Genomic DNA, 7,019 nt, shown 5'->3' with positions numbered 1-7,019 from the left:
CCAGAGCAAAAAAAGAAAAATCTCCCACTCCCACTTGACTCGCAAGATATCGACAGATACGAAACGGCGCGAGAGATTGAAATGCAGGTTCCAAATTTTCTATTGAGCTTGCGCAACTAAAGGCGAACTCTCGATGCGTAGGGCTGGGACTGACAGATAAGTTCTACGTTATAGTTTAAGTTCTATGACGCGAAATGATAAGTGTGATCGCATAGTTGTTAACTGTCCAGCGGACGCGTGCATCCTGAGAAGGAACAGTATCGAGCAAACTTCTTTGTGACGCGCTGTTCAGCAGTTATCTATAACAAGAACAAACAGAAAGAGATGAATTGGCGAAGCGAGACTGTCGGGAAACAAGGTGCACCCGTGAGCAAAAGTATACGGACCGCAGGGTCTCCGAAAAAACTAAACTTCTTTGCAATCGGCAGGCATAAACTGAAATTGACGAGTAGACCGGGAAGTTCACAATGCCAAGTTTGAACTGCAGTCCTCAATTTCAAGTTGCATTCACACGCATAGGAAAAAAATCGGCTAGATCGCGCAATCTTTGGCCCGTATACTTTTGCTCACGGGTGCACAGGCGCAGCGGGCGTTGGCGTTGCCGATAACGTCAAGAAGCAGACAACTTGACATTAATGGTGAACCGGTTAGCACGAGGAGCATAGAACTTTGATTGCGAAGCATTATTTGGCTCATTTTTGCCACTTTACAGCACACAGACAGGTATAGAGGGAGGTGGCGCTGCTGGACGAATGTAAACATCCGGCCGAGTGAATGCAAATTGCGTCCACCATGTCTTAACCGGCTTTGTTCTCTGTGGAACTGCTGCCAGACACATTCGCGCAATACCTGGTCCTGCACGACAAATGTAACCCAAGGTCCAGGAAGACGGTTGTAAGAAAGAGGTATGGAAGAAGACAAAAAAAAAAAAAGAAACTAAAGCGTGCGTAGAAACTGAAAGTGCCGTGACGTGGTGGCACGTCCGTGAAATTGCGACATGCTCCGCCTCTCCGGCGGCGTGGGCAGCCATACAACCCGACCGGTCTGAACAGCCGCCCGCGCTTGCCGCTTCGCTGCTTTGAAAATCCGCTTGGCCGCTCCGCTTTCGGTGTGAACGTGCCTTAAAAGGCGATTTTTTAAAGAAATGCATAACAAATTGAGGGGTGTGGCTGGCATCCCATACGTGACATAATTTACTTAGCCGTTTTACAAGATGTATGGGAAGCGTTATATATGTGTTTACAGGTAACTCGCAGACTCACCAATTCGTTCATTGATGAGTCTTTGAGCTGGTGGAGTCTATTTGGTCATGTTGCTCATTTTGCGCGGACATTATGCGGTGCGTGAAGACTCATATTATGCGGTGCGTGAAGACTGACCTCCGAATCTCAATTCTTGGGGTGAGCCAAAATTCCGCTCTTTCATAATAATAAATCGTATATTCTCCTATTCGAATCGATCTTCAAGTTCAATTGTCGCTGTTCATGGATACGAACAATTTTCCAATAGTTTTCCGATCTCTCAAATTGCAAACTGTGGGCGATCGAGCATAAAATGGATAAAAAAGGGTAATAAACTTCTTCCCGGCGTTGATAGACGATGCACACAGTTATACACGAGGTGTTATGCCGAGAGCGCGCTACGTCACTCGGGGAGTCAGACTTTACCGGCTAAATCCCAGTCATTCCCATTCACCACTGAGCACTTAGGTCGCGAATGGATTGTTTATTTACTCTTAATACTCAATTTGTCCTTTTGATAAAGAACGCTTCATAGCTTGCAATTTATTAACCGCCACCTGCTAGCGTTGTCACTGTACTAGGGTGTGAAGATCGCGTAATACTAAGGACGAGAACGATTGTTAATTATGCAAAAACACTATTCGAAAGGTATTTGATTCGATTCTTTTCGTACCATGTTTTATTCCCATTTGGTTCGGTCTCGAAAATCACTCTTCCCACGCACTGAGTTCGAACGATTTGAAACTTAGAGCTTGCCTGCGAAGAGCCACCTGCGCCGCCATGACCCTCTGGCGTTCGACCACGAGGAGGCAGTTGGGGCAGCGGCAGTCTTTCCAGCGACAGCTCCTCTTGTGGCCCTTGAGGCAGGAGACGACGCCGTGGTTGCGACATCGGGCGCACTTCGGAGTCCTCAGCGCACGACCGGGGGGTCTCGGAAGAGGCGGAGCCGGAAGCGTCACTAAAGGCGACGGCACGCCGGAAGACGCCGGCGCACACAACGCGGAGGGCGACGTCGTCGACACGGACGGCGAGGAGGACGGACAGGAGGACGCGGACAGCGGTGACGGAGCGCCGAGGAGGACGTCGGCGGCGGGAGACGCGGTCGTCGATGACGTCGTCCTGGACAGGTCGCGAGGACGCGCCCCAGAAGAGTCTGGCTCCCGGTAGGGAGACGTGGAACATGGCGTCGACAGCGACGTTGAATAGATCCTCGCTTCGTCGGCCAGTGGCACTGCGAAAAAAAGAAACAGAGAAGACGGAATCGGCACTTAGTCGTGGTCAATAATTTGTGGCGCGTTCTCGGAATATCCTGGAACGTTAGTAGCTTTGACTGCTGTGTTGTATCTGAAATTACTTAAGCCATATCAACCTACACTTTACAAAGCGCACAAATACGATATCTCAGACGACAGGTATCGTTGGTTTTGTAAATATTCTGGCCACGAATGGTTAGTACATTTTCCCGGATCCTGATGGGAGCTTCCTGCTTCCAGTCGAGTAAACGATGCGATGGGCGTAGACGAAAACAAAGTCGCAGACGTATTTATGCAGAGGCCGCTACGCGAATGAATTTAGGCAAATCAACTTACCAAAATGTTCTCTAGGAAGCAGCAGAGATTTTGCTAACAAAATTCGCATGCCTATAACATGCAGAAGAGCTCTAACTTATGTGGAAGGTATAGTTTGTTAAATATTTCATTAGTCATAAATAATTATTTATTTACTTGCCATCAAAGACTAAGTGGGTAGCATTGTATATGAAGAGGGAATGACAACAGTATTCAGAACTATATCTCTAATATGTAGCATGGAACAGTGACGCAATAATACAACACAGAAAATATCATATCAATGGACATAAGAGCATAGTTAATGAAAGTAGTTATATTGCAGGAATGCAACTGCTGACGGAAACGAAGACGGCTGTATCACAATGCCGTTATTGGCAAACCTGCACTGAGGAAAGGGATATTCTAGCAACTTGTGAGAGAACAATTCTATCGGGCTTCCATTTTTTTTTTGTGAGGTAATGTGCCTGAGTAGAGAAATTAAAAATTAGAAAGGGAATCATCAAGTCAACTACTTCGTAACTTCGTAACCTCGAAACACAACTTGATTTCTTATTTCGGTAACATCTGCTCACTCGAGCTTATATATAAGGCACATCAAGCATGTTAGCTTTGATTTTCCTTGAAATTGCTGTTTTCTTTATTTGTATTTAACGAATGTTAAATTCGCAAAATATCGCTGACTGGCACATGGCGTACTAGTTTTTCTCGCGTTGGAATTCTTTGCTTACATGCTTACAACTTACAGAAACAAGCTTAAGCAGACAGAACTGGACCTTTGTTGTAGGGCGGAGCAATCGACATTATGGGCTTGGCGCTTCAACTTCTCGAAATGTTGTAATTTTCGCCAGCTTCATTAAAAAAACGAAAAAGATGATGGATATTGTAAATTCAAAATTACCCCGTAAGATTTGCTAACGTTCGTTTTCTTTAAACGCGACAAATATCGTTCAGTTCAGTTAGGCAGTTCATCATTCGCAGTTACGTTTTTTTTTTCGTTTCACAGGATATTAAACAAGAAATATGACCCGAAGCTTAAAGCTTCCTCCTAAGTATAGCAACTTCCTTCTGTGGGCTGATAAAAGAAATTGCTCGATCATACGTATGCTCTACAATACAATACAAGATTTAAGCATTGAATACCCCGCCGTCTGCAGTCAAAACAAGCAGCCGTGAAGGCTTAAAAAAAGAAAAGAAAAGAAAAAAAGAAATAACCTTCTAAAACTTACAAACAGTATATTGTTCCACTATATTTACCAAGTGCGATAGCGAAAACATTTCTAGTTTCTCAAAATATATACCTGTATATCTTTTTTTTGTGCCTACTTGCCTTGGGCATTCGCAGGGTTGGCATCACATCTGCTAGCCAGCGCCGACATAAGAAAGCTTTCAGCCACTCCATCGCCTGAGGGTCCTCGCTCCCAAGCAAAAGAATGGCAAGTGGCCGTTAAACTCCCTTTAAAAGGCATGCTGCGCATTCCGAGTGCTTTCTGTACTCAAGAGGAGCACTACGCCCAAAACATTTGCGAACGAATAGGGACATCGTTTCCGCCGGGTAGGCAGCGAGAAGACTTGACATAGCCGTGCGAAGCATACAGCGGGTGTTCCTTCCAACGCCACGCTTTAAAGAACACCCCGTGGCAAAGTTTGGTTACTTTAGCAGGCGGACATCACTCGCTGGATAAGTCGCGCAAGACGCAACACTCCCAAATCTAGATCATAGCGATTTGGGCCTGTTAGTATGCCATAGTAAAAGCTATTTCTAATCTTTCTTTATCTGAGGATCTTTCTTTGTTGGGATCTTTCTAATCAATAAAGTTATGACATCTGTCGTAATGGCAGAAGTGTAGCCCATCAACCTGCCCGTCATATTCATTTGGAACCCATTCTGTAAATAGTCAATCTCTTCTCCTTCGATAACTAGTACTATAGTTTCGATATACACGAAGTCAAAGTGTGCTGCAAGATGCACTGGCGCTCGGGTTACTTTCCTCCTGCTTCGCAAGTATTAGCACTGCAGCGAAAAGGCAACCGGGCCGCTTCTATTTGTCCTGCCAACGATAGCGAAGCCAGAGAAAGAAGTTACTCGAAGCTACACTTTGCCGTGCTGCACTGTGAATAACTATTTCTGTAGCATACTATCATTAGGGGTGTCGTGGACACGAGGCTGTAGCCACAGTAATGGCTGCGATTATAGACTGAAATCGAATACAGTGCCACGAATAGCCCTGTGGTGCTGTATTTAATTTTATGAACTGAAATATAACAATTACCGTGCGATTTATTATAGTATTTTCTACTTTTATTCTTCTGTGTTCACAGCACGTTTCACTGAAAGTTATCCTTTAAATTCTGTATAACCGTGGTCTTTAACCTCTCCTCTACTGATACCTCTTTCGCGACCTTGTTTCACTTAGCCTGACTGCACTGTCGCGTACCGTTCTTGTTCTTATAGTCTTTCCTTTATTGCCCGTTTTGTTTCTATCAGAATAATTATTTCTCTTGAGCTACTTGCTGCCGTCCGATTCTTGGTCTATCCTCTTACGATAGATCATCATCATAATAATAATAATCATCATCACCGTCGTCGTCCTCCTCCTCCTCATTATCATCATCAAGTTTTTCTCCTTCTTGTGGAGACTGCGGGGTCCGCAGTGACAATTCGCTGCCGTCGCACTAAATGGATTCCGAGCTGGTGAAACAGATCAGAAAACCTGTCAGTTATGTAAATTCCTTTATCGCAACTATCCCGAACCGCTGTGAGGCCTCAGTGGCCACGCTGTTCCGCTGCTCAGCACGAGGCCGGTGGGACCCTCTTTGCACGTGGCAGCGGAACCCAAAAGCTCCCCTCTTCTAGGTTTAAGTGCGCGCTAAAGAGCACTATAGGGTTTCGACATTTGTCCGGATGACGTGTCCGCTACGACGTTTATCGCATCCCGTGTGTTTAGGTTTGGATCTGCGCTTCTTCCAGCCGCCTGGATATCCGCTTAACCCCCATATTTTGGTAGCTGTCCTTTCTGTATTTCAGGATGATCGTCGTCATCATCATCATCGTTATAATCATCGTCAACAAGAACAACAAGAACAGCCGCGGCAACAATACCAAGGCGACGACAATAACTCTGGAAACTCTGGTCTGGAATCTTTATTCCCATTCACTACAAATGCTAAGACGGCCAACAGCTTTTGTTTAAGTTCTGTGACCATTTCTTATAGTTAAGAAGAAAAAAAAACGTTTAGTATCTTTCGAAAAAAATTTTTAAATTCCGGATATTCTTTCTCCGGAAAGCTCCTCCCTCAATTGGACACTGTCATATGGATGATTTCTCCATGTGACAATGGAATTTCTACTTGTTTCAATGCGATCTTCTTATAAATTCTTATTATAATAGGTAATAAGCATTACTTTGTGTCTTCTTCAAGCTATTTTTTTATTATCGACTAAATACCCTTGATAATGCCGCTCGACTCTTGGCTGATTCCCCTCAGTGGGTGTGAGCCAGCAGTAAAGAAATACCGGCCATCCAAATTGTTGGCCTTCATTCTTTCATATCGAGCTTCGACTGTTGGGTGCAGTCATGTGAACGTTAGCGCCGTCCAGGACTTTATCATACATTTCAATTGATTCCGCAGTTAAATATCTTTCCTTGATCATAACTACTTTTAGTTTGTTTCAATTGACACTTCGCCACGCATTCGCTTGCATCAGTCACGTTTAATTTTTATAAATTTTTGAAAGACTTCCTAATGAAATTTAGTTTTGACACTGATTAGCTTTATCCAGCCGAGTCTTTGCTAGTCCCAAAGAGTGGGCATGAACCACGAGTTCAGAATAAAAAATAAAACTGCTGGCTGGCGACTTCTTCTATAAAAGAAGCTTATTCCCTCGCTTTTTAGAAATGTTCTTATTGACAGATACTCATCTAATTTCTCGTTTCCGTGGCCAATCGTCCTCGTGGGTACGCGCCATGCTGAGCCGGACTCGAAAGCATCAACATCGACTTTCGCTCGAGCCTCGGCTTTTCGAAAAACCCGCATCCGGGCGCGATAACCCACAAGAATGCCCCGGGGCAAACCTCGGGGGCAGCTCGCGCGCTCCGTCTCCACGGTTCTCGTGTTACCCCAGAGAGTGTAGAATGCCGCCCCGTGGCTCCTCACCACCACCATCACCACCACCAACAGGGTTTGCAGGTTGCACTGGGCTATTTAG

Source organism: Dermacentor variabilis, chromosome 10 (assembly GCF_050947875.1).
Source record: "Dermacentor variabilis isolate Ectoservices chromosome 10, ASM5094787v1, whole genome shotgun sequence".
NCBI lineage: Eukaryota > Metazoa > Arthropoda > Arachnida > Ixodida > Ixodidae > Dermacentor > Dermacentor variabilis.
Note: the sequence above shows the minus strand (reverse complement) of the source record.